This window comes from Microcebus murinus, chromosome 10 (genome assembly GCF_040939455.1).
Source record: "Microcebus murinus isolate Inina chromosome 10, M.murinus_Inina_mat1.0, whole genome shotgun sequence".
Lineage (NCBI taxonomy): Eukaryota > Metazoa > Chordata > Mammalia > Primates > Cheirogaleidae > Microcebus > Microcebus murinus.
In genome coordinates, this window is record NC_134113.1 from 33,862,116 (window position 1) to 33,888,785 (window position 26,670).

Consider the following 26,670-nt stretch of genomic DNA (forward strand, 5'->3'; position numbering starts at 1 on the left):
TCACTGTTTCTTTAACTGTGCCAATTTCAAATCAGGTCCTTCCCTTTTCCTCTTTTGTTTCCTTGTAGGGCAACTTCCCAGGGTTGTCATGGTATTTGTGAATTGTCACTGTGCAGGTGGGTGTGACCTTTACTATGTTAATGAGGGAAAATTTTCTGGCATGAGCTTCAGTTTCTGTGCATGCTCCTGGTCGGGAAAAGTCCCGACCATCAAATTGCTGCTGTTGTCCTTTCTTTTCTCTGCTTTTGTTGGTCCGGACTTTCAGCCCCTAACTATATCTCCTTACTGCCTGCCCTCCCACCTGCATGCCCTTGGCCCTACCTAACGTCCTCAGGTCAACATATGTTTCCACCACCATGAAGGTGCTTCCACATATTTCACTGGCCAAGCAAGTCATGTGGCCGTAAGTAACTTGAAGAAGACATGGGACAAAAATTCATTCCTATGCCTATAAGTGGAGGGAAGGTAATTCATATTAAATACAAATAATATCTACCTTAAATCAATTAGGAAATCTCTCTCAAAAAGCAAAACCATGAGCCACAAAAGAAAGAAAGAAAGAAAGAAAGAAAGAGAGAGAGAGAGAGAGAGAGAGAGAGAGAGAGAGAGAGAAGAAAGAAAGAAAGAAAGAAAGAAAGAAAGAAAGAAAGAAAGAAAGAAAGAAAGAAAGAAAGAAAGAAAGAAGCAAAGAGTTACTTTCAGAGAGGAAAACCAGGTACAGCCAGATGGGCTAACCAAAGAACTTACTCTGCTGACATAACAGGATTCTCCATGATTCCTGCCTATCAAGAATTCATAATGGGATGTGATTGCATTCTTCTGTTTTTCCAAATGGTAGTTTTAGTTGTATATGACCAATTCCAATTCTACCATTGTATATTCAATAGGAGAAGATTTTTTTAAAAAATGTATACATCAGTTAAGGATTATATGCAAACTGAATGGAAGAGCAAACTCAATTTCAGAGATACAGAATTTTGAACTAGATGAGGTAACTGCTTGGGAATTTGAATTTTCTTTATCAGAGAGAGAATAAATGTGTTCTATGTATAGAAAAAATGGTCCACACGAATATTTGTTGGAATAAAATAGCAGATGATTAGGGACAACTAAATATTCCTTAGGTCTGTTATAACTGTCTTCTTTTGTGACAGACCCCCTGAGGTTTTATTTGGTCATATAGGCACCTATGCCATTTTAGATCCTCCAAGAAGCAAAGGCCAAGGCAGAATTAGATGTGAGACAGATGTAACCTATAGTGTAAGTGGAAAAGGGTTAAGAGTTGGCAAAGATCTGCTGGCTTTGGATTACTGAAAGAAAAGAGAAAATATTAATAAAAAGAGAGAGAAAACAAAAAAAGTGAAAAAAAAGTTGGCAAGGCGCATGTTCAGACTGATACAGTATAACATCTGTGAGAAGAAAAATGGAGCTAAGCTGATTGGGTAATAAGAGTCACAGAGTTTAGTGTAGCCTTGAAAAAATGTATGCCAAACCAATGAAACCCAGAAAAAAAAGATTGCCCATTAGAGGAGTTTCAAGTTGAGCAGAAATAATTTAGCTCTAGCACCCAACAAGTTCAGTGATTGGCTTCCTACAGGCCAAAGAGAGCCTTTGCTTGAATGCTGCAAAGGCTTTGGAATGAAACCAAAGATGCAGCAACTGGATGCTATCTTCCAGCTACACTCCTCATAGCATCTTCTCTTAGGGAAATCTGAGTGACGGATTTCCGTGACTGGCATATCACCCCAATTGGAAACTGTCTTTTCATAAGTCTCTCTTGAAGCTAAGTGAGGCCTTATTTCTGATTTTTGTCAATGGAATAAAAGCAGAAGTGATTTATGCAACTTAAGTGAAGCATTTTATAAGCCATTGCTTGCTCTTCATTTTTTTTTTCTTTTTTTACCCCATTACCAAGGCTAAAATTCAGATCAGATTATTTGAAATAAGTAAAGGTATTTGGTGATGATAAATCAAAATTTGAAATCTGAATCTCTATGACTTTCTGATGAGCCACTACCATGCTGGATCAGCTTCCTATTTCTGAACCAACTGCCCATCTCTAGACTGTTACATAAGGTGTCATTAACCTTTTTATCTTGTCTAGGCAAGATCTTGGAGTCTCTTTGTAGTGGTAATTAAACTTATCTAATACAGAAACAAAATTCCCAATACCTAATATGAATGAAGATTACTCTAATATGAAAGCTGAGGTAACAGAAATTCAGAAATACATCAATTCACATCAATAGAACTAGTAATCAACAGAACTACAACTCAAATTTAAATTGTGAAAAATGTCCTAACTAGAAACATGTTTGGAACTTAAAAATCCTTCTTGGGGTCAGCCAACTAGAATTTAAATATTGGCTTCACTATTTACTAGCTGTGTGATTTGTGGCAAATCATTTAGCCTCTCTAAATCTCAAGTTCTTCTCTAACACAATGTAATTATGCCAGTTTTATAAGATCATAAAAATTAAGAACATAGTATTCTCAATAAATATAGAACTTAAATATTAAGTATAATTGCTCATTGTCATCAGTCTTTTCTTTCTATACCCCTTCCATTACTCTCCTTGTTCCCTATTTAAACCTCCTGTTTATTTGTGCCCCTTTTCTGTAGATACAGGTTGAAATCTCAAATAGTGGTTATCATTTTTAAATAACCATATTAAAACTCTAAAAGGAATGATCTTTATCTATATGTTCATTTATATATTTTATTTTGATAAACAAAACACCAGATTATGATAAATCAGTTTGAATTATAAGATAGTATTTTATTAATTTAATATGCATATCAATGATGAAAAAGTTGAAGTATGGGGAGATGTCATCAAGGAATGCTTAAAGTGTTGACAGAACAAATAAAAGCACTGATTATGAATGAGTTATCAACAACAATAAGGATATTTGTTAATAAAATATGACCAGTAACTCACACAATCATCAAGAAATATAAAGGATGTAAACCCTACTTATCAGTATAGAAAAGATATTCTCAATGAGTTAAAAAAAAGTTATAAGGTTAGGAAAAAGAAAGTTGTTTTTTTCTTAAGTGAGTAATTGTTCAATCATTTACTTTAGTAATATAGAAATGAAGGGAGGAATCATGAATAAATGGCATACGAGACAAATTAAACAGCTAAATCTATTAAAATCAACCTAGCTTAAAAATATGTTTCAGTGAAAGTTGGACTCTGAAAGTACTGATATAAGAAAGGGAAAAATATAATGCATGTATTAAATATATTTTATGGCAATGAGTTTTTGGAATAATATTTTTGAAAAACCTGCCATTTTAATGGGGGAGTTGGGCTAAAAGTGCATTTGGCTTCTGAATAAGAGGACTGGAACTGACTTGAGGTGTTTCCATTTAGAGACAGAATGTTCTGGCCCAAATTTATACACACCATCTGTGATTAAACATACAAATACCTATTAGCTTAGAGAGATTAACTAGACTCTCTTGTTTTAAGTTGTTTTTTTTTCTAAATTGCTGCTCTATATGTTTGCTTGAAACCATCTGAATATTTAAGCCAATTTTTTTTTCATTTTTGTCCACCTATTTGTCTTCCATTACAGGCAAACATCAACTTCTATTTCAGTTCTGACTTATACACAATGTGGCTATCATCATCAAAAACATGCTGATTCCATGCAGTATTGCAAAGTAGGCTAAATCGACTCACCATCATTACCTCTTTCTCTTCGGTAAAAATGGAATATTTATCCCATGTGCAAGGTTTATCTTGCCATCTCTGCATTGTATCTCATCACTTGTTCCCTATCCCCTCTATTAAGTTTTTGCCATCATTTAACCATACTCTAGTTTTGAATTAAAAAAAAAACAACTTTGAATTCATATATCCTTTGGCTATAATTCTCTCTTCCATTTATACCCAAGAGTCAAATTAACTCTTTAATTCACAATAAGTCTTGTTCCCAAATTTTCTTCTCTTCACTTCTCAAACTCTAGCAACCTGGCTTTCACATTCCAGTCTCTATGAAAACAAGTCTGGTTAAGGTTGTGAATGTTCACTCTGCAGGAACATTGACTTTCAGTTGTTATTTTTCTTGGTTTCTCTTTAATTTGACACTTTTTTCCATCATATGCTCTTTTGCCTGTATAATATACTTTCCCTTACATATATACATAACATAAAATATGATACACTTTCCCTTACATATATTTTTCTTCTTCTCTGTCATGGCCTCTTTGCCTCTTTTCAGACATAATAGTACTGCTATGGATTGAATATTTGTCTGCTCCAAAACTCATGTTGAAATTTAATTGTCATTGTAACAGTATTAAGAGAGTGGGACTTCTGAGAGGTAATTAGGCCATCAGGGCCTAATGGAACAGATTAATAGAATAGAATAGACTAATGTGGCAGAGGGTTTGTTTATAAAATAGTAAGTTTGATTCTCTTTTTTGTCTCTCTCTTGCCCTCTCCTGCCCTTATGCCCCACTGCCATGGGACAATGCAGCAAGAAGGCTTTTGACAGATGCAGGTTCCTTGATTTTACACTTCCCAGCCTTCAGAACTGTAAGAAATGGATTTTTGTTCTTTATACATTATCTAGTATGGGATATTTTGTTATAGAAGCACAAAATGGACTAAGACAGGCACCATCTCAAACATAGTATGTATTACACTGTGTTATAGATGCTTATTTACTTTTCTATCTGTCCCACTAGGAAAACATTCTTTGGAGGCTTATATTGGGTTCCTAGTACTTTATGAACTGCTTGATATAGTAAGAGATTCATTCAGAGCACTGTTATTAGAGTCAAATGTCCTGAAATCAATATTGTTACACAAATATATAATATTGGGTACACTGCTTAAATTCTTGCCTACCTCATCTACTTTATTTTTAAGATGAAAAACACAATAATGCCTATGCATATAGTTATTTGTAAGAATAACTATATGACACACTGCATAATAATATATGCAGAGCTATAGTGTGACAGTAAATGTTAGACAGTAGTAGAAGGGGTATTAATGCAGAATATTATAAAATAAAGTACAAAATGTCAGGAAGCACACCTTATGAGATATTAAATAATCATGTTAAATTAATAGAATACATAATTACATTACATGAAAACTGGCCAACTAGCTAACAATAAAATTTCCCATATGGTTCTAGAAGAGAATATCTTGTCTTACACCAGCCAAATAGTTTCATTGTAATGCAATGGGACTAGGTTGGAGATATGATGAATTTAGTGCAAATTCTCATCATATTCCTTTTACAAGAGATTGCTGTAGGGATTGAAAATGATAAGCGAAAAGTATTTTGCACTCTATATAAAAGGTTTCAAATATTAATATAAATATCTGCTGTATTTTTATCTAATTTACTCTTGAGGTCTCTCTCTGGAGAATAGCCATAAACTCTAGCCCTGCACTGATGGAGCTCCAGAGGATGTGTCTGTGGATGTTTACAGCAGTGTGCCTTTAATGGGATACTTTATAACCTGGTGGATGGCCTAATGCCTAACTGTCTGACTTGTGACCAGGTGTTCTTCTCACAGGAAACTTATTTATATTAGCAGACATCCTTGTGGCTCTTGAACCCGCATCCAGTTTATCCCTACCAAGATGAAAGCATAAATGTTAATATTTGATTGTTAAAAAATATACCCAGCATTTCCCCCTTGTGTTAATATAAATAATGGCTTATGGTAACAATACTCACTTAAGATGAAATCTTTTAGGCACTTCGGTGTAGAAAGTGCTAGACAATGAAATAACAATTTTACTTTACTGCTACTTAGAACAACCAAAATTAGATCTGATTAAATATTTTACTTTCAACACTGCTAGCATACTGATTTAAGAAAAAATACCATGACCACACATATCCATGTAACTTATAAAGTTCCAGTATATTTAAGGGAGAACTTTTATTGGTAACAACTGTTAAGATTTCAAATTCTTTTTAGTCTGTTCACTGAGATATTAAATTTCAGGAGACAGAACCCAAAGGAAGATGAAATTTCTAAGATAGCCACTCCTTAGGAGAGCCTTGAGGAGAGTTTGGTTTGGGTGGGTTGGTCAGGTGAAACACAGAGGAAATAGCACAACAAAACACATGAAATAACAGAATCAGTGTATTGCTTACAGATCCAGAGAGAAAAAGGCATCTTACCTCGTGGGACAATAGGGAGGGAGGAGCCTTCAGAGACACACATGTTTAACCAGCTGGTGGGGAGCAAGAGAAGTAGAGTACACATCTATGGAACTAAAGCTTTCCTTAGGATACAGGGCATTATCCAAGCAGGTTTCCTATGGGAAGTTCTAATTGGTGGGTTTAAAACCAGCAGGCATGAGTTCCAGGGGTCACTCTGTAGCTGAAAGACATACCTGCATAGTTCATGCAGGGCATAGGTGTCAGTGGGGTGAGTCAAGTTGATTGTATCTGGCTATCTCATAGGGATGTGGTCACCAGGCAGTGCTTAGGTACGACAGATAGCTGCATCAACTACCTTGAGAAAGTGGGAGAGGTGGAGAACTGGAAACTGTAACAAAGTTGACTAAATTCTGCTTCAAGTATGAGAAAATCCAACATATTCAAAATAGATGCCGAAGCAATGTAACATATTAAGAATTTACTATAATATCATTTTTATTTATATTATTGTGCTCTACCTTCCTTCACTAACTTAAACTGTGGTTGGACTTTTCTATGTACTATTTTTTATCTCTACCCTTTGTTGTAATTAAAACCTGATTCTTTCCATAAATCTTCAAATAATCTTTTTCTTAAAATCACTGTTTAGAATTATTTAAGACTTCCTTGAATATAACACAGCTGTTTCAAATTTTCTTCCTGTCATTCCTGTGCTATTGTGTTAGCAATGTGAAAATACATTTTTAACAATTTAGAATCCTTTCCCATATAGTTATTTCCCATATAGTTATGACTATACAGATCCCTTCCTTCTTGCCATATGAGGAAGTAATATTATATATCAAACTTCAACAAAGGATCTTTAATTCATGTATAATGTCTGCTTCTCTCAAGTCATTATTCATTTTACATTTTCTCAGACATAGTTTATACTCTAGTTGTCAAATTTATGACACCAAATATGTATTATTAAATGAATGAAGTAAAATCAATGCATTAAAATCTCTGTTATGTGTTCTGCTCATGTTATGTGCTGTAATTGAAACAGAGATAATAGAGTTAGGAATCTAACAAAGTTAACATAGTAATAAAGAGAATATAAATATTTTAAGGATATTAGGACTAACTTGGGCAATATCCGATATATGGTAAAGAAGGGCTGATGGTAGGAGAAATTGAAATGACAAATTTTACTCTATGTAATATAAGACCAGGAGGAAATGAGATTTGTCTATTGTGTTTATCACTCTTGTTGTGTTTTGTGTCCATTCTTTTATCCTCAGTATTCAGCAGAGTACCTGGCATATAGTGGACACAGAATATTAAATATTTTTTAAATAAATTATTTCACATAAAGAAGAAAGGAGATATCAATGAGGATCTTAAACTTGACATGACCATGCAAAAATAACACATTTCAATGATAAGATATGGAATATTAGAAAATTCTATGTTCATAATAATTTGATAATTATTATGCACTCCCTCCTACCAAAACCTTATTCATTATATAAAAAAACAATAAAAAATAAGAAGTCCATTTTTTGTTTTTTATTTTTATTTTTTCCTTCAGTGTGGGTTGAGAATGGTGAAAAAGTCAGAAATACAATTTGGTCACAAGTGATTTTGAATGCAGATTAAGAATCTAAACTTATTTAGACAGCAATAAAAAATAGTAATTTTTTAAGCAAAGTAAGATCATCATTTGATTTGTATTTTAGCAGGATAGCTATGGTAGGAATATGCAGGCTTATTTGAAGTGGGAAATATACAAGAGAAGGATCATTATAGACACATGTCAAAATGTGATTCTTCCTTTTTCAGGGTGATCAGGCCCTTCAAGGTCAAAACTGATCCAAATAATACCAAATTCTAAATCAAGTTGCTGAACTATCTGTTCAGGATATGTGAAGAGAACATGAAAGTGGTTCTACTAGTAATAGTTCATCATCTTCCATCACACAGTGTAAGAAAAGCAAAGCATTTATCGATAGTTTAATGCAGGTGTCCTCAAACTACGGCCTGCGGGCCACATGCGGTTGTTTTTGCTCGTTCGTTTTTTTTTTTTACTTCAAAATAAGATATGTGCAGTGTGCATAGGAATTTGTTCATAGCTTTTTTTTTAAACTATAGTCTTGCCTTCCAACGGTCTGAGGGACAGTGAACTGGTCCCCTGTTTAAAAAGTTTGAGGACCCCTGGTAATGAAAGTAGAGAGTGAGGCTTTCTTTCTTCATAAAAGAGTTGTTAGTCTGTAACATTATAGGTGGATAATTTTCATCAACTCCAATCTAGTAAAAAGGTATTCAAGAGAAGAAATGTGGAAATCCTTTTAATAAAGTTTTACAGATAGAGTTGAAGCTATGTTTGTAATTCCTCTACAATCTCAATTTTTTCCTCTCCCTTCAGAGTGAAGTGCTACTGAGTCTATGCTTTTGTCACTATGCACATATCTACATACAAATACATACATAGATAGAGTAAAAATATATTGTTTTATGTGTATAATCAATAAACTTGTTTTCAAAACCATTTTTACACAAAATTGTTTTTAAGGTTTGTCAATTTTGGTAAATATAAATCAAATCCATGCACTTTGCTTGCCACTTGATGTTCCATTATATGAATATTTCATAATTTTTTAATACTTTCCGATGTTGAAATCTGTTTTTTTTCTGTTGCAATAATGTGGAAATGAGCAACATTGTAATTCTCTCATTATACAAGTATCAGCAATTTCTCTAGGATATACTGGAGCCAGAGATTTTTCTGGGTTTTAGTACATGAACATTCTAGGATTTTATTTGCCCCCTTTAATTATAAGGATACCTATGTCGTACATACATTTTCCATGATGTTTAAGTTCTGTTTGTGAACTTTATATTTTATTTCATTAATTGGTTTGCCTTTCCCTGCCCCTAACACCATAACTCTCAAATTTTATTTATTTATTTTGTTCCTTAAATCTTAATATATCTTTCCTCCTAAGGCTGCTATGTTATAGAGTGTTGGCTATCCTGGGCCTTTAATATTTCATATGAATTTAAAAAAAGAGTTTTAAGTTTTCATGAAAAAAATCTTCAGGGTTTTGATTTCTTGCTTTGAATTTTTAGGTTAATTTATAGATAATTGATATCCCTTGAATATTGAACTTTCCATAAATAGATATGATACATCTTTACACTTAATTTGGTCTTATTTTCAAACATTCATTAATAATCATAATAGTACCTATAAATACCTTACCTAAATAAACTACTTTTCTTTTCTTACATTCATAATAAATTTCTTGGAAAAAAATAATATTTCCTTAGAATTCTTTGCATTTCTTTAGTCTCTAGCATACTGTGGCATAAAATGGGTAATCACAATGTGATGCTTGATTTATTATTTGAATGACTGATTGAGTAAAAGAGAAAAAAATGAAAATAGAGACTACATCAACGGTGAGGGGAGGGGGGAGAGAAAGAGAGAGAGATCTCCAGAAAAAACAAGTTACATACTGAGGGAAAAGAATGAAAAGTAGAATGAAATGAAGAAAAATGAAAGAGAGAGAGAGAGAGAGAGGGAGGGAGGAAGGAAGGAAGGGAGGGAAGAGAGGGAGGGAGGGAGGGAGGGAAAGAAGAAAGAAAGAAAGAAAGAAAGAAAGAAAGAAAGAAAGAAAGAAAGAAAGAAAGAAAGAAAGAAAGAAAGAGAAAGAAAGAAAGGAGGGAGGGAGGGAGGGAGGGAGGAAGGAAGGAAGGAAGGAAGGAAGGAAGGAAGGAAGGAAGGAAGGAAGAAGGGAGGGAGGGAGGGGGAGGGAAAGAAGAAAGAAAGAAAGAGAGAAAGAAAAAAAGAAAGAAAGGAAGAAGGAAGGAAGGAAGGAAGGAAGGAGAAAGAGAGAGAGAAAGAAAGAAAGAAAGAAAGAAAGAAAGAAAGAAAGAAGGAAGGAAGGAGAAAGAGAGAGAAAGAAAGAAAGAAAGAAGGAAAGAAAGAAAGAAAGAAAAAGAAAGAAAGAAAGAAAGAAAAAGAAAAAGAGAGGGAGGGAGAAAGAAAGAGAAAGAGAAAAAAAGAAAAAGAGAGAAAGAAAGAAAAGCTCAAGTGATTAACTAAGGCAAAAAGGCAAAATGTGTTCATTGTACCCATTATCTATAGAGGGAGTCTGATTCCAATAATGCTTGACTCTAAGACTTTAGAGGGTAATGAGTAAAAGAACCACAATGCTGTTGAAAAACAAAAGGCAAAATGTGAAGGGCATTTTGGCAGAGATTGGATATTGTTTGAAAGCAACTAATTTGGGGATATTTTATTTTCTATTAAATTTGTTCTTCTATTAAATTATCACTGCCATTTGTCCATTTTTTTTAAACCAGAGGCCACAACTCAACAGCTGAATATGGTGGTGATATAAGAAAGTGAAAAAGGGTACTTAGCAAACAACAGAAGTCCTGCATTTCAAACCAAGTTCTGTCATTAATTATTTGCTCGAACCATGAGCAAAACTTCAAAAATATTATCTCTTTGTCCTTGTCTACATTTGTGTCAGAGGAAAACTTCACCAATAACAGCATTCTTAAAATATATTATTTGGAACATTAGTCCCATGAGGTTTTTTTTCAACATATTACAGGGTGCAAATAATTTTGGTTTCATGAATCGCTTTTATAATGCTCCAGTCATAGTTATACAAGTGCCTGTCAACAAGTTATTGTTCATTATACCTGTTAGGTAAGTTTTCACCTGTCTCCTTCTCCTCTCTCTCCCTTGGTTGATTTCTGTTGAGTTTTACTTCCCTCTATGCACATGTGTACTCATCAATTAACTCCAATTTAGTAGTGAGTACATCTGGTGTTTGTTTTTCCATTTTTTAGGTATTTAGGATAAAGGTCTCCAGTGCCAACCATATTGTTGCAAAAGGTATTAAGTCATCCTTCTTTATGGCCAAGCAGTACTTCACAGTGTACATATAACATATTTTGTTAATCTACTCATGAATTGATGTGCATTTGAGTTTATTCCACATCTCTGCAATTGTGAATAGTGCTGTGATAAGCATTCAAGTGCAGGTGTCTTTTTGGTAAAATGATTTCTTTTCCTTTGGGTAAATACCCAGTAGTGGGATTCCTGAATCAAATGATAGGTCTACTTTTAGTTCTTTGAGGAATCTCCATACTGTTTTCTTTAGAGGTGGTACTAACTTGTAGTCCCACCAACAGTGTAGAAGTATTCATTTCTCTTTGCATCCACATCAGCATTTATTGTTTAATAAAAGCCATTCTGACTGGTCAATGTTATATCTCATTTCCTAAAAAATATGTATATATGTGCAGATAGATAAGTTAATATGTATGTATGTATATGTGTATGTATATAAATATACACACATATCTACTTAACTACACATATCATTTGCATCTATATATACACACACATACACAGCATACACATATATACATATTTCCAAATTTCTCTCTCTAGATATATCTATATATATCTATATAGATATATCTATATAGATATATATAAATCTATATATATTAGATATAGATCTAAATTTATATCTAAAACACACACAAATTTGGAAATATGTGCATTTGTGTTTGTATATATACACATATAAATATATACATACATATATATATACACACATATATCAATTCAGAAATGTTGCTTACTATATTATCACTTGTAGATTTATACTGCACATGAACTTATATTGAACATGAAGGTATTATATAAGCTCTGAGAATTCTTGCTATAAAGAAATTTATTTGACCATTCAATCTTACATTTTTTAAAGGTACTTGTGAAACACTAGATGCACTATAATATTTTCAAAGTTGGCAACTTAGCATGGTTGTTCTTATTTGGTAATTCTAATCCCAGAAATCTATTTAAAGAGAGAATAATTATTGAACTGTAGAAACAATATTCCACATATAATCATCTCATTCACTGCAGCAATTTAAACTGACAATTAATCTTATGCCAAGAGTTCTCAATGTTTAAGACAGACAATAAAATAAAATACTAGAATATTGAACGTTGCCATTGGAGAGATAATCTAAAAATATTAGGCATGATTATTATGTGGAGAAGGAATCAAAAGTTCATTCATGTACATACCTTAAGAAACAGCACAGGAAATGTTCAACGTCCATAGATTATGCCTAATGATGTTATATATTGGTTATTTGAAAACAAGCTGGTATTTTTCTATTAGTGTATAAATAATTATTTGATTTTCAGAATATTCCAGAAAACATTTTTAACTGTGATGTTGAATCTTTATGCAGTTTTATATTACTCTTAATATTAATTCAGCAAAAGTAGAAAAAATGTTTAAGTAGCAGTATTTTTATGATATACTGTGAGCCTTAATATTTCAGATTAAATAAAAAATAAGAGTATAGAATGGAAACAGGATTTAGAATTTCCTAAGGGATTTTCTAAGCAGTTTCAAAATTATCAGAAAAGGTAATCTTGATATTTTTATAACTTTATGTTTAAAGAAAAGGCTCTTTTATTTGCTAAAAACATATTGCTGGTGCTGCTTTTCTGTATTGTGTGGATTTATTTATTTTTAGTTATGATAGATAAGTTATTAAAATTCTTTACTAAGAAAGTTGGAATTAAAGGAGGCAAAAATATCTTGACAAATACAGAATGAGATTTTTCATAATACTGCTGAATAAAAATGTGTGTGAAATAAGTGAATGTTGAAGAAATAATAACAAATGAAAAGTTAAAGATAATACATATGACCTCCTCAGTTAAATTATGGAAGCCATAAATTTTGATGACCAAAAGGAATTTGGAGAATGTCAAGACCTTACATCTTCTTAATAAAAAAGATTGAATATGTGCTTTTTTCAACAATAGTACTTACTACAATATATTTTTATCATGTGATTACCAACCTTTTATCCCATTAGACCCCATAAGACTGTAAGATTTATTAGGGCAAAGAATGGGTACAAAAGTCTCCTATGTGAGCCAAAATGGGTAATAATAAATCTAAGTAAATCTTAACAATTTGGATTTTGATATCTCTGGGATATTTCTGTCTCCTTGAATCTACTATATGCAATATTAGACTTATCTAATTAAATACTTGTTTTTAATTATGGAATGTGTTATATTTCACAATAGTGAATTCACATTTAATTGTATTTAGTTGTGAGGATCACATTTTCAAAGAGTTATATTCAAATTGAAATATATGCAAGGGAAATAAACAGTTATGAAATAATATAAAGAATAATTGCTGGAATCTGGGGATAGCAATGAGTCCAAATGGGAAGGGTAGTAGAATACATTGGTTGCCTTCAAATATTTGGAAAGCAGACTAACACGTGTGGTATCAGATGCAATGATACCCACAGATATTGTTGGATCCATTTGCTAGAAAGGCTGATAATTTCCATGAATAACAAAGTTATTTGCCTCAGAAAGTAGAAAACTTCTATCATTTGTGGTCTCAAAACATATCCTGACAAATACAGTTAGAAGTAAATAAACATCAGAAAGTTATTTATTTATTTATTTATTTTTGGATTTCATCTAACCCTGATATGATATAAATCTTCATTTGTGGTTAACTTCTACAAATTCGGTTTTGGGATCTAAAACAAAGTGATATTCTTATTATATAAATGTTCCACTCATTTATTGGTGTCAAACTATGAAATAAACTTGCTCTTTCTTTGCGTTATCTGTAAATAAAATTTCTTTAGGTTAAAGTCATTAATCTTTTCAGCTGTGCGGTAAATCTGACATCTTAAAAGGGTTCTTTCATTTTGGTAGAATTTGTATTTCATCTAGCACATTGAAAAATGCACTTGCTATCACATGGTGAAATCTGCAGTTTAATAATTCATCAAAATGTGTGGCAGCCAATGGATCTTTTGAACCCTCCCTCTGCCTCTACTTGAATGATTTTTGCCTTTGTTCTGCATCATAAAGGGTCTTAACATGTGGAAGAAATCATCAGAAACTTGAACGAGATTTTATTTTTATACTTATAAAGTTGAACAAATTCTTGACAATGACAGGGCTGTCAAGGAAGTTTGGCATCCATCTGGGAAGGTTTTCCTGAATAGCCACCACAATTGACCAGTCCTCAGGCAAGTCAGTGGGTGCCAACATAAGTAAGCAGTCTCTGGACAGTCACTTTCCATAGTGTAGTCAACCAAGCATCCAGATGTTGCCATTCCTGCTGTTACTTTTTCAGGGGGCAAAGGGGAAAGAAAATGTGTGTCAACCAAGTAACTGAGACTTGAAGCTGTACTATTACCTATACATCCACTGTACTTTTTGTTCTATTTCTAGAGAAAAATCAAAAGAAAAGTATTTGGTGTCAAAAATCATGTGGAAAACATGGAGAAATAAAAAGTGCATTGGCCTAGCAATGACATATTAATATCTTGAGCCCTTGCTAGTGTTCAGTGTATTTGATTAGTGTGTATGATATTCTTTTATTGTTGTGAAGGTCATATTTCTATTCATATGGCCTTAACAGTATTAGCCAATGTCATAGTTAATGAAATGCAAAGACATAACCAATGCATCCTTTAGCTGTATATGATGACAACACACTCAGGATTCAGTCCTCAAATGGAAGTAGATAATATAATCAGTGAGATTGGAGAAGTGATTTATTATCATAATTTGATAGAATGTGTTTAACCTGTGGTGATCTATTTAACAGACCCTGATGATAAGCTTAAAAATGATTAACCTTAAATACACATCATAATTTACCTGGAAGTCCATCCCAAAGTACCATTTTGCTAAATCAAATTAAGGATGATGAGCTATGAATTCTAATATGTATTATAATGGAGATGGTTAAATAATCCTCATTTTTGCAGAAATAGTTTGCAAACTAAATATCAATGTTGATGTGTAAATGTGTACTTACATACATATAGAATTTACAGGTAATCTTACATTCTTACCTTACATAAACACATTTCATTTTAATGTTACTTGAAATGACTGCTTTCATCATAAGAATTATTCTTCAATAATTTAATTCCTGTTGCATATGTTTATCTATAGCTCAATAATTTTATAATAGTTAAAAATGCAGTTAGCTGAAAAGTTCTTCATAGAAAATCAATGAGAGATCCAATACTATTTTTTTTTTCTATTTTAAGTTACTTTAGGGCTACATTTGGCAAGTCTGCATTATTACCATTTAACTGCATATCTATTATATAGGGAGAAAAGGGCACAAAATTTATTCCTTCTTCTTCAGAAGCGAACATTAAATTATATTAAATTATTTAAATCTTGGAAGTATATTTTTAATTTTTCATTTCAAATAGAAATTATCAGTTCATTCTTTCATGGCTATTAATTTCTTCAAAAATAAAGCCCACAATTCTTTGAAGAATCTTGCTTGAATGCAAAAGGCCTAAGGGCATATTTTATATAACCAGTCCCATCTCTGTACACTTTACCTTTTAATTTCTCCTCTACCCTAGAATTTCCCAAGAGTATTTCCAGGTTTAAAATATATTTAGTTTAAAAACTTAAACCAAACCCCCTAATACAATACATTAATGCACTTTTGTGAAATTTCCAAGCACGAGAGGATGTAATATGGTTTTTCTTAAGCTTAATGGACCCCAGGCATCTTTCATTACTGAATATATCTTTTGAATAATTCTTTTAAGGAATACATTGTGTAAAATGCTTCAACTGACACTATGGCTTTTTTGTTTGTGTTAGACAAAAGGCATATATCTAACCTTTCTGCCTGTTGTATGAAAAACCATCTCTGCATTTCTCCTACTATTAAAACTGTGCACCCTCCTTCAAGGCTCAGTTTCATTGTCATTTCTTTTTTATATATTTCCCTTACTTCCACAGGCTATGGCAATTCATATTGTCATTGGATCTTGCACCGGTTTTTGTGTTTTTCTCTATGTTAGTACTTTTCATATTATTTTATTATTTTCACATATCATCAAATCTAAAGCATAATTAGTTACATCATGTACCAAAATTTATTTATTTTTCCTTTTATTTCATCATAATATGGAAGTACAAATATTGTTAGGGTTACAAATATTGCTCCTGCCCCCCGTCCCTCCCTCCCCCCCATGTGTCCAATCCCCCGGTGGTGTGCACCACACATGTTATGAAAGCATACACCCCTTTCCTCCTCCCCCCTCCCACCTGCCCACCACCTGATAAAAAATGGTTTTTGACATTTTGGTTACATTGTATATTTTTGGCTCTCCCTAAGAAGGGTTAGAGTTATGCACTTCCCCTCGGAAGTGCTCGCCACATCCCTAAGACTGGGTCCCCCCCCATCCCTGGTGAGCATTGCCACCATTTGAAAACCATAGTTTTAATCATTCAGTACCAATTTGATGGCGAGTAGATGTGGGGCCCATTTTCCATGTCTTGTGTCATCTCGCTTTGGATAAGGGGCTTAAATTTAATCCAGGATAGCATAAACGGTGCTAGCTCACAGTCATTTCTTAGGATTGAGTAATACTCCATTGTGAGCATATACCACATTTTAATTATCCACTCATGAATTGACAGGCACTTGGGTTGTTTCCATGACCTTGCAATAATGAATTGTGCTGCTATAAACATCCGGGTACAGATGTCTTTATAATAGAATGTCTTATGCTTTTTTGGGTAGATGGCCAACAATGCTATTGCAGGGTCGAATGGTATTTCTATTTCTAGCTGTTTGAGGTATCTCCAAATTCTTTTCCACAAAGGTTGTACTAATTTGCAGTCCCACCAGCAGTGTAGGAGTCAAAATTTTTAATCCTCTAAGAAATAAAGACTCACTTGTTGATATAATTAATGGATAATGTTTCATTCTACTTAGAATTATCTTATACTAGTATAAATTTGCCTTTAGGCTTATTTAGACATATATAAATGATGGAGCATTTTGTGCATAAATAATAACAAAAATATAATTAAAACTATCCTGAATTCTTCAACTTTCACTAAATTATTTTTAAACTTGGGGCATCAGCATTTGCTATTCAGAATCATTCTTTGTCCTCAAGAGGATTGATAAATTTTTTAAGAGAACACTCCAGTACTATCTTTGGGTTTTTTTCCCCAAGCCACAGGCTGTCATTTTTTAAGTTTTGATGCTTGGTATTTTCTTGATCATACAAAAAGGATTCATGTATATGAAAACAATGATAACTCTATCACGATGGAAGCTTGACAAACTAACACTGTAGTACACTATTGATTGTAAAACACATCCTAACTTTAGATATCTTGCAATATGATAAATATGGGCCTTAGAATTGATGAATTATGGTATTTTTTTCCATCTCCCCAGTAAGCAATATACCTCTTCAGAGCAGGACTTTATCATTTTCAGAAATATCTACTGGCACTCTCAATACTGCCCCCCTATGCACATTTTTTTGCCACAGTCCTGAAAATCAATATGCTCTTGTTGACAGTCTTTGTATGAATTATCTACTATCAAGCTCTATGAGACATATTCATTAAACACCTTTGATATTATGAATTGTAAAATGAATGATGAATGGATAAATAGGCATGTACAGATTTGGAATAACTGAACAATGTTTCACTGAGTTTTAAAGATTTCCTCTTAGTAGCCAGGTAAGTTTGCAAGTATTGAGCCAATGTGCTCTTTAAAATTTAAGAGGCTTCTTCAAGCTCTATGTGAAGCCAAGAAGTCTGATTGTTTACTGTTATTCATTAATTATATCTATAATGACCAAACAATAGAACAATATACTTCCTGGTAATTTTGATGCATCCTGATAGAAATTTTTTCTGCATAAATTACACTCAGTAAAGAGCTCTACTAATTTACAGGAACATCCTTCCCATATGTATCTTTAAAATACAGAGAATTTGCTTCCTAATGAGTAAGTCTGTTTCTGTGGACAGATGGAACATTGACCAAAGTATCTGAGCAGTCTTCAATGCTAACAGAAAATGGTGACTTAAAAAACAAATTAACTGCATTTTACTCACACAATTCAACAATCTTCCAACTTGATTTGTTTAATGATAATTTAACATGCTATGGAAATTTATCTGGGACTATTTCCAAATTTAAAACAGAAAGTAAAGTTAATACTCCCTAAGCAGATGTTTTTATCTTGAAGAAATGGTCATTTACCAGAAAGCCACAGCAGATATTATAGGTCAAAATATCATCTAGAAATTTAGGATTTTTGGACATTAAGTAAAATGTTATTCATAATAGTCTATCATTTTTGTTGTAGAACATTTAAGCTAACTTTTTAAAATGTTGCTAAAACATTTAAAATAACTTTTAGGAAACATTCAATTTGAGATAAGAATAATTTATGCAAAAGTCTCACTCTCTTTGTTTAACAAGTGTGTTGTATGATTCATTTTCTGAGTTTAAATGAACAAAATACAGATGCTTGGCATCAACATTTTAGATAGGAGTTAAAATAAACCAGTTATATTTAGAAAGGTATAAACAATTTTTTTTCTTTTTAGCAAACAGTACCTCTTAAAATAGATAAGAGATAAATAGAAATAATGAGTTAAATATTGTAATCTACTGAGTCATGTAATATACTTCCATTCAAAGGAATAAATATAGCAATGAGAGTGTGATTTGGAATCTAAATAAAGAATAATTTTGATAATGTTTTTCACATAGTGACATCTTTTTTCAATTTCCCCTTCGGAGTAGAACTATAAAAAGTTAGTTTACTGTAGTCTTGCCATGTCCAAAATTGCCAATATCTATTTGTGCATGTGTGTGTGTGTGTATGTGAGAACACACCAGAACTTAGTAAAGCCAAAATAACATTGTCCTTTTAGTAAAGCCAAAAAAACATTTTGAGTATAAAAAAATGAGAGTCTAAGCTACTGTTAAAATGTTTAAAAGTATATCATCAGTCTTAATTAATTTAATGAAATATTTAATACTTTAAAATTTTGAAGTATTTTTTACTTATTCTCTTGTAGTAAGCTCAAAAGTATTTAATTTGCTTATATAATTTCTGTTATTGACTGGCTGGTACATCAATACATAGAGCACAAATTCCTCTGAGGAGTTTTGAAAGTAGCCTCAATTATTCTGTGAGGGAAATGGGATAACCACTAAGCTATGGAAACCTCAACCTCAATTATTTTGTAATAATAGTTAGAATATTCATTAAATACTAAGAACTGAAACATAATTGATGAATTCTAATTTCTGTATCATTCTCAGAAACTAAGAAGATTGAGCAACTGCATCGAATATTTTTAACATCAAGAATTTACTTCTAAAAAGGCTAGCATTTTGTACTGTAAATGCATTACGATTCTCTATATGCAGTTATTGTAAAATAATTTAATATAAATACTTGATTCATTTAATTAAAATATATGAATTTCATTAAAATATCACTGTATTCAAAGAGAATATAAATCTTGATTATTTACTGTATTTCAATTATTATGCTATTTAATTATGGAGGAAACCAGAAGAAAAGTATAGTCCATGTATATATATATATTTTAATTACAGAAATCATCATATTTTAATGGAGCACTGCTGTTGCAATGCACAAATCCAATACTACTATATGAAAAAGGATTCGTCTGGAACTTTATTTATTTCCTATCTCATTATTTCCTAATCTCATTATGGTGTACCTTCTCAGCTAAAAGGCTAAAAATAACCAAACAATATAGCAACAATGATTACACATGTACACAAAAGAAAATCTACAGATTTGTCATCTCACTTGCAGCTAGGTTGTTTCTGGATCATTTAGATTCTGTACTCTGATGTACACCCGTGATTTTTTATTTAGAACTGAATTATGTTAAAAGGAAAAAGCATCATGCAAGGTATCCATTTATTGATATAAACTGTAGCAAAACTTCCTGAGGTGGTGGCGTCCCAAGGCCTCAGCAATAGCTTGGTCAATCATGGCAGTAACAGTGTAACCCCAGAGTCTGAGAATTATTGCAGGAAACTTGATGTAGAACCTACCACTGTAGGACTACAAATGATTTGTAAACTACCTAGGACTTGGTTATATTCATTCATGAATGAGTAGTTTCTTTTATTTGCAACTGACCTATGAATATTACAGCAGTAACCATTAGGGATATTTATAGCTTTCACTCTCACAAAGAAATGAGTCATTTTGACTGGTAGTCTGATTCTTTTTTATATATACAGGTGAGCACACATCTACTATTAAAGGATGGGAAATGATATGAATTGCATTTTTAACTGGATCACTTGTGCTGCGATACTGAACAAAAGTCCAAGAAGCATCAAAGAAGTAGAGACACAAATGAAATGGCAAGTGAAGAAGAGAGAATTATAATTATAATGCCAGCATTATTCTAAGGCTAAAAACAAAGATATTAGCATAAAAGTAAACTATAGAACAATATCTTCATAAGCACAATTACAAAAATTTTTAATACAGTATTAGCAAATCTAATCCAGCAATATATATACATATGTACACACACACACACACACACACACACACACACATCATGACCAAATTGAATTTATCGCAGCATGCAAGGTGGATGTAACTTTTGAAAAATCAACTTTCAAAGTATGTGTGTGAGGATGATGTAGCTTTTGAAAATCATTCAATCAACATTAATAGATTAAAACAGGAAAAAGATCATCTCAATAAATGCTGAAAACATTTGTCAAAATTCAACAATAATGAACATTTTTAAAATCTCAGAATATTCAGAAAAGAAGGGAAATGCATTAGTCTTTTAATGGCCACATATGAAAAGGTTCTGCTTCAATGTTGGCTGTTTGAAGCCACTGTAATGGACTGGGTTGCCCAAAGATACCATGTATTAATCAAAGGAGAAGAGATGACCTAGGGACAGACCTTTTGTTAAATTGAAAATCAGATAAACTAAGGGAAGTATGGCACAAACACTTCAAAGATGGTTGAGAATCTGTTGAAAGTGATCCATGTTCTGGAAGGGTTGCAATAAGCAGAACACTTGAGAATGTTGAACATGTACGGGTTAAGTATAGAGATACTGGAAAAACTGTGTGAGGTGCCAAGGTGCCTACTTTGAAGGGGACTGAAGCATCACTGTCCTATGTACAATGCTTCTTGTATCTTGCATCTTCTTCAATAAATGTCTCTATTTTTCATATTGCATGGCTGTATACTTTCTGGATAGAACTTGTGTGTGTGTGTGTGTGTTTGTATAAATGTGTATATATATATATTTCTTTTGAGAAAAGATGGTTAAACACCAGCAAATATCTCAATGGAAGATATGAAAGCTATGGACTGAAACAAGATATGGCAATTAGGTCTTTGGCTATCTTTGGAAAAACTATTTTGGATAGAATTACTGGGATAAAGTTACATTGCAGAAAATGTACTGGTGGAAGCGAGGCATTTGAGACAATAAACATCAACTATACTGCCTACATTAAGAATGTTAGTGATAAATGGATTGATTGTGATGGCTTTAGAATGGCCTCTGGACCATTTGAAATCTGTACTTAATATAAGAAAGACATGCAAGTATTTATTTCCTAAGAACAATGTGTCAATGAAAAGTAAAAGTTTGTAAATACACCAGAGAGAAATAGCTATTATAAAAACAGGATCTTGAAAGAAGAAGCATGGCAGGAGATCAGAAATTATGGCTATAATAGGGTTGGTAGTGAAGCTTTAAAGGTTTTTCACTTATCTTTAAAAATATGAAGTAAAAATTATTTATTTTTAGTATGGTTTCAAGAGAGTTATATGTTTTAAACCTACTTAAAATAACATAGAAACTATTCAGATAAATCATTGTACAGATACTTTCTGGATATTTTATAAACTTAAAATTAACAAACAGGAATGGAAAGTAACAAAACTTAGAATGGATCCATTGTTTCATTAGAGACACTGCTCTCAGGTTTTGTGGCTTGTTCTATTTATTTCTCTGCAGTCTTTTTCTAGGTCACAGAGCACATCAATATTTGTGTTCCTTTAGAATCAGGAAAAGTGTTTTATGATTTGTGTAGATATTGCAGCAGTGAGTTTTTTTTTAAGCCTACCAAGAGTACTCTTCCATTTTATTCTAAAATGTGATCTACAAACCATTGTTTTCTATGAATGCTAACATGCTAACAGGAGCTGCACGTTACTGGAAGAACTTCAATTGAATTAGCATTGTGGATACTTTGGAAGTTATTTAACAATGAAGAATACATTCTGTATATATTCTGTGGTGCAGGTATATTAAATTACTGAATAGGATTTTTGTTTCAAAGAAGCATTGTAAACTACTATTGGTATCCCCTAGCACTTTGAATATTAATGCCTTTTGTTTGGCAAACGTTAGCATAATAATTTGACATAAAAAACAGAAACTGTTAAAGAGAAAGATCATTTTGCTGCCTACAGATTTTTCAGGTCTGACACACTTTACTGCACTAAAAATATGAATTCTATGTTTTTACTGTTTACTTTTATATTTAGCATTTGTACATTCACTATTCAAAGATGAACAAGTGGAATAAATTATTTACCCTTATATTACTGAAAGTCTAGAAAATTGTTTATACTTAGGGTTTCTTAGTTATTTTAATTAAAAGCTTTCCTGCTGTCTTAGTGACTTCTAAACCAAGAAACAAGCTCAAATTTATTTTTAAACAATTTTTTTGATGCTTCCAAATGAAGAGATGCTAGAATATCATGAATTTAAGGAGGGATGTGTCTCTGAGATAATTTTAGTTCTTCCATACCACAGGTGTAGAGTTGGAGGCATAGATTTTTCATGATATGTCCCAAAATAACTTCTAGGACAAAACATTTAAATGAGAATGAGATAAAAGCAATTCTCACTGGAGTTAAGTGATATCTCATTGTGGTTTTGATTTTAATTTATTTCCCTGATGATTAGAGATGTTGAGCATTTTTTTCATGTTTGTTGGCCATTAGTCTATCTTCTTTTGAGAAGTTTCTGTTATGTCCTTTGCCTACTTTTTGATGGGGTTGTCTGATTTTTCCTTGCTGATTTGACTGAGTTCTTCATAGATTGTATTATTGGCCCTTTATCGGTATATAGCAAGCAAATATATTCTCCTATTCTGTAGGTTGTCTATTGACTCTAATGATAGTTTCCTTGGCTGTGCAGAAGCTTTTTTAAGTTGATCAGGTCCCATTTATTTATTTTTTATTTCGGCATATTATGGTTTTAAGGTTTTAAGGTACAGATTTTAAGGTTTCAATAAATGCCCATTCCTCCCCTCCCCCCCCAAGTATGAGTCTTCAGCATGGCCATCCTCCAGATGGTGCACGTCTCACTCATTATGTATGTATATACCTGCCCCCCTCCCCCCTCCCATGTGCCTAATACCCTATTACTGTAGTATCTATGTGTCCACTTAGGTGCTGCTCAGTTAAAACCAGTTTGCTGGTGACAATATGTGGTGCTTGTTTTTCCATTCTTGGGAAACTTCACTTAGTAGTATGGGTTCCAGCTCTAACCAGGAAAATATAAGATGTGCTATATCACCATTGTTTCTTAGAGCTGAATAGTACTCCATGGTATACATATACCACATTTTATTAATCCATTCTTGGATTGATGGGCACTTGGGCTGTTTCCACAGCCTTGCAATTATGAATTGTGCTGCTATAAACATTCAAGTGCAGGTGTCTTTTTTGTAGAGTGTCATTGGGTCTTTTGGGTAGATGCCCAGCAATGGGATTGCTGGATCAAATGGTAGATTCACTTGTATCGCTTTAAGGTATCTCCATATTGCTTTCCACAGAGGTTGAACTAGTTTGCAGTCCCACCAGCAGTGTAGGAATGTTCCTCTCTCTCTGCATCCACGCCAGCATTTATTGTTTGTAGACTTTTTGATAAAGGTCATTCTCACTGGAGTTAAATGATATCTCATTGTGGTTTTTATTTGCATTTCCCTGATGATTAGAGATGTTGAGCATTTTTTCATATGTTTGTTGGCCATTCTTCTGTCTTCTTTAGAAAAGTTTCTGTTCAAGTTCTTTGCCCACTTTTTAATAGGGTTATTTGATTTTTTCTTGCTGATTTTCGTGAGTTCTAAGTATATTCTAGTTATCAGCCCCTTATCGGATGCGTAGGATGCAAAAATTTTCTCCCATTCTGTAGGTTGTCTGTTTATTTTCATGACTATTTCTTTGGCTGTGCAGAAGCTTTGTAGTTTGATCATGTCCCATTTATTTATTTTTGTTGCTGCTGTGATTGCCTTTGGGACTTCTCTGTTGTCGTGATTGTTTTTGGGGTCTTATTCATATATTCTTTGTCTAGGCTGATATCTACAAGAGTTTTTGCAACATTTTCTTCTAGAATTCTTATGGTTTTGTGCCCTAGGTTTAAGTCTGTTATTCACCATGAGTTGACTTTTGTGAGAGGTGAGAGGTATGGATTCTGTTTCAGTCTTCTACATGTGGCTATCCAGTTTTCCAGCACCACTTATTGAATAGGAGTTCTTTTCCCCAGTGTATGTTTTTGTCTGCTTTGTTAAAGATCATATGGCAATATGAGGATGATTATATATCTGGGATCTCAGTCCTGCTCCATTGCCTTTGTCTCTGTTCTTGTGCCAATATCATGCTGTTTTTGTTACTATAGCCTTGGAGTATAGCGTGAACTCTGGTGAATTGATGTCTTCCAATTTGTTCTTTTTGCTTAAGGTTGATTATGCTAGACAGGGTCTGCTCTGGTTCCATACAAAGCATAGAATTATTTTTTTCTAAATCTGTGAAAAATGATGTTGGTATTTTAATGGGCTTGCATTTAATCTGTAGATCACTTTGGGTAGTATAGACATTTTAACAATATGGTTTCTACTGATCCACGAGCATGGTATGGATTTCCACCTGCTTACATCCTCTGCTATTTACTTCCTAAGTGTTTCATAGTTCTTCCTGTAGAGGTCTTTCACCTCTTTAGTTAAATATATCCCTAGGTATTTTATTTTCTTAGTTGCTACTGTGAAAGTTATTGAGTCTTTGATTTGGTGCTCAGGTTGATTGTTGTTGGAGTATAGGAAGGCTACTAATTTGTGTGCATTGATTTAGTAACCTGAGACTTTGCTGAATCTATGTATCAATTCCAGTATTCTCTTGGGAGAATCTTGGCTTTTATCAAAAGGCCCCAAACAAAAAATGTTGTCTTGGATGTAGAGAGATAGAAACACTCACATGATGCTGGTGGGACTGCAAACTACTACAACCTGTATGGAAAGTAGTATGAAGATACCTTAAAGAACTAAAAGTAGAAATACCATTTGATCCAGAAATCCCAATACTGGGTATTTACTCAATGGAGAAAAAGACATTCTTTAAAAAAGACACCTGTACTCAAATGTTTATAGCAGCACAATTCACAATTGCAAAGATGTGGAAACAACTAAAGTCCCCATCAATCTATAAATAGATTAATAAAATGCGGTATACATACACCATGGAATACTATTCATCTATAAAAAAAAGTGGTGAACTACCTGTGGTATTATCCTCTATGGAGCTGCAGCCCATTATTCTAAGTGAAGTATCACAAGAACGGAAAAACAAACACCACATGTACTCACCATTATATTATTACTAATCGATCAATACTTTTATGCACACATGGAAGTAACATTCATGTGGTGCTGGGCAGGTGGTGACACAGGGGATGGGATGGGTAAATGCATACCTAGTGCATTTACCCATCGTGCAGTGCACGATGTGTGGGGGATGGGCATAATTGTAGCTCTAACTCAAGTGGTGCAAAGACAATTTATGTAACCAAAAGCAATTGATGTAACCAAAGCAGGTGTACCCCTTTAATACTTTAAATTTTTTTTTAAAAAATTACACACAGGTAGTGAAAAAAACTAAATGATAATGAGAAAAAAAGTTAGGAAGAGGGAGGAAGGTGAAGAGATGGGGACAGTGGAAAGGGAAAAGGCAGGAATGGGAGAGACATAACTCATTGAAGTGAATGGGATTCTTAACAAAAATAAATTATTTTCACTCTGGCTATCTCAGGCAAAAATAAAAAAAAAATGACAAGAAGTTATAAGGATACATGGCTGTCTCCAAACATCCAAGCCATGGATACAGTTGGGTCTCAGGAACAAACTGGAACCAGGGACTACAATATTTGTCATGTTCATGAACTTGTGACCAGTGCACGTACTCAAAGTTTCTCACCCAGAAAGTCCTGTGCTTAAGGCTTAATGTTCTGTGAGTGCCATCTTAAAATTCTTAAGCATTTCATCTTTGAAACTGTACAGTTCAAGTGAAGTCTGATAGGACAATGGAGCATTTAAGGGCTTAGAGATTAAGTACTTATGTGGTCCTCTCTCCTCCCACTGCTTCCCTCCTATCAGGTTACCACTCACTATCCGCTGTAAACCTGGCCTGGCTATACACTCAGTTGCCCAGTGACCCCTGCTGCGTCTGTCCCTCGAGAAGCCTTGGCTCTAGCACTGTCACTCATTCTACAGGTTGAGACTGTCCTGTACCAGTAAGCCAGTTATCAAGTGTGTCCCAGCAGAGAGG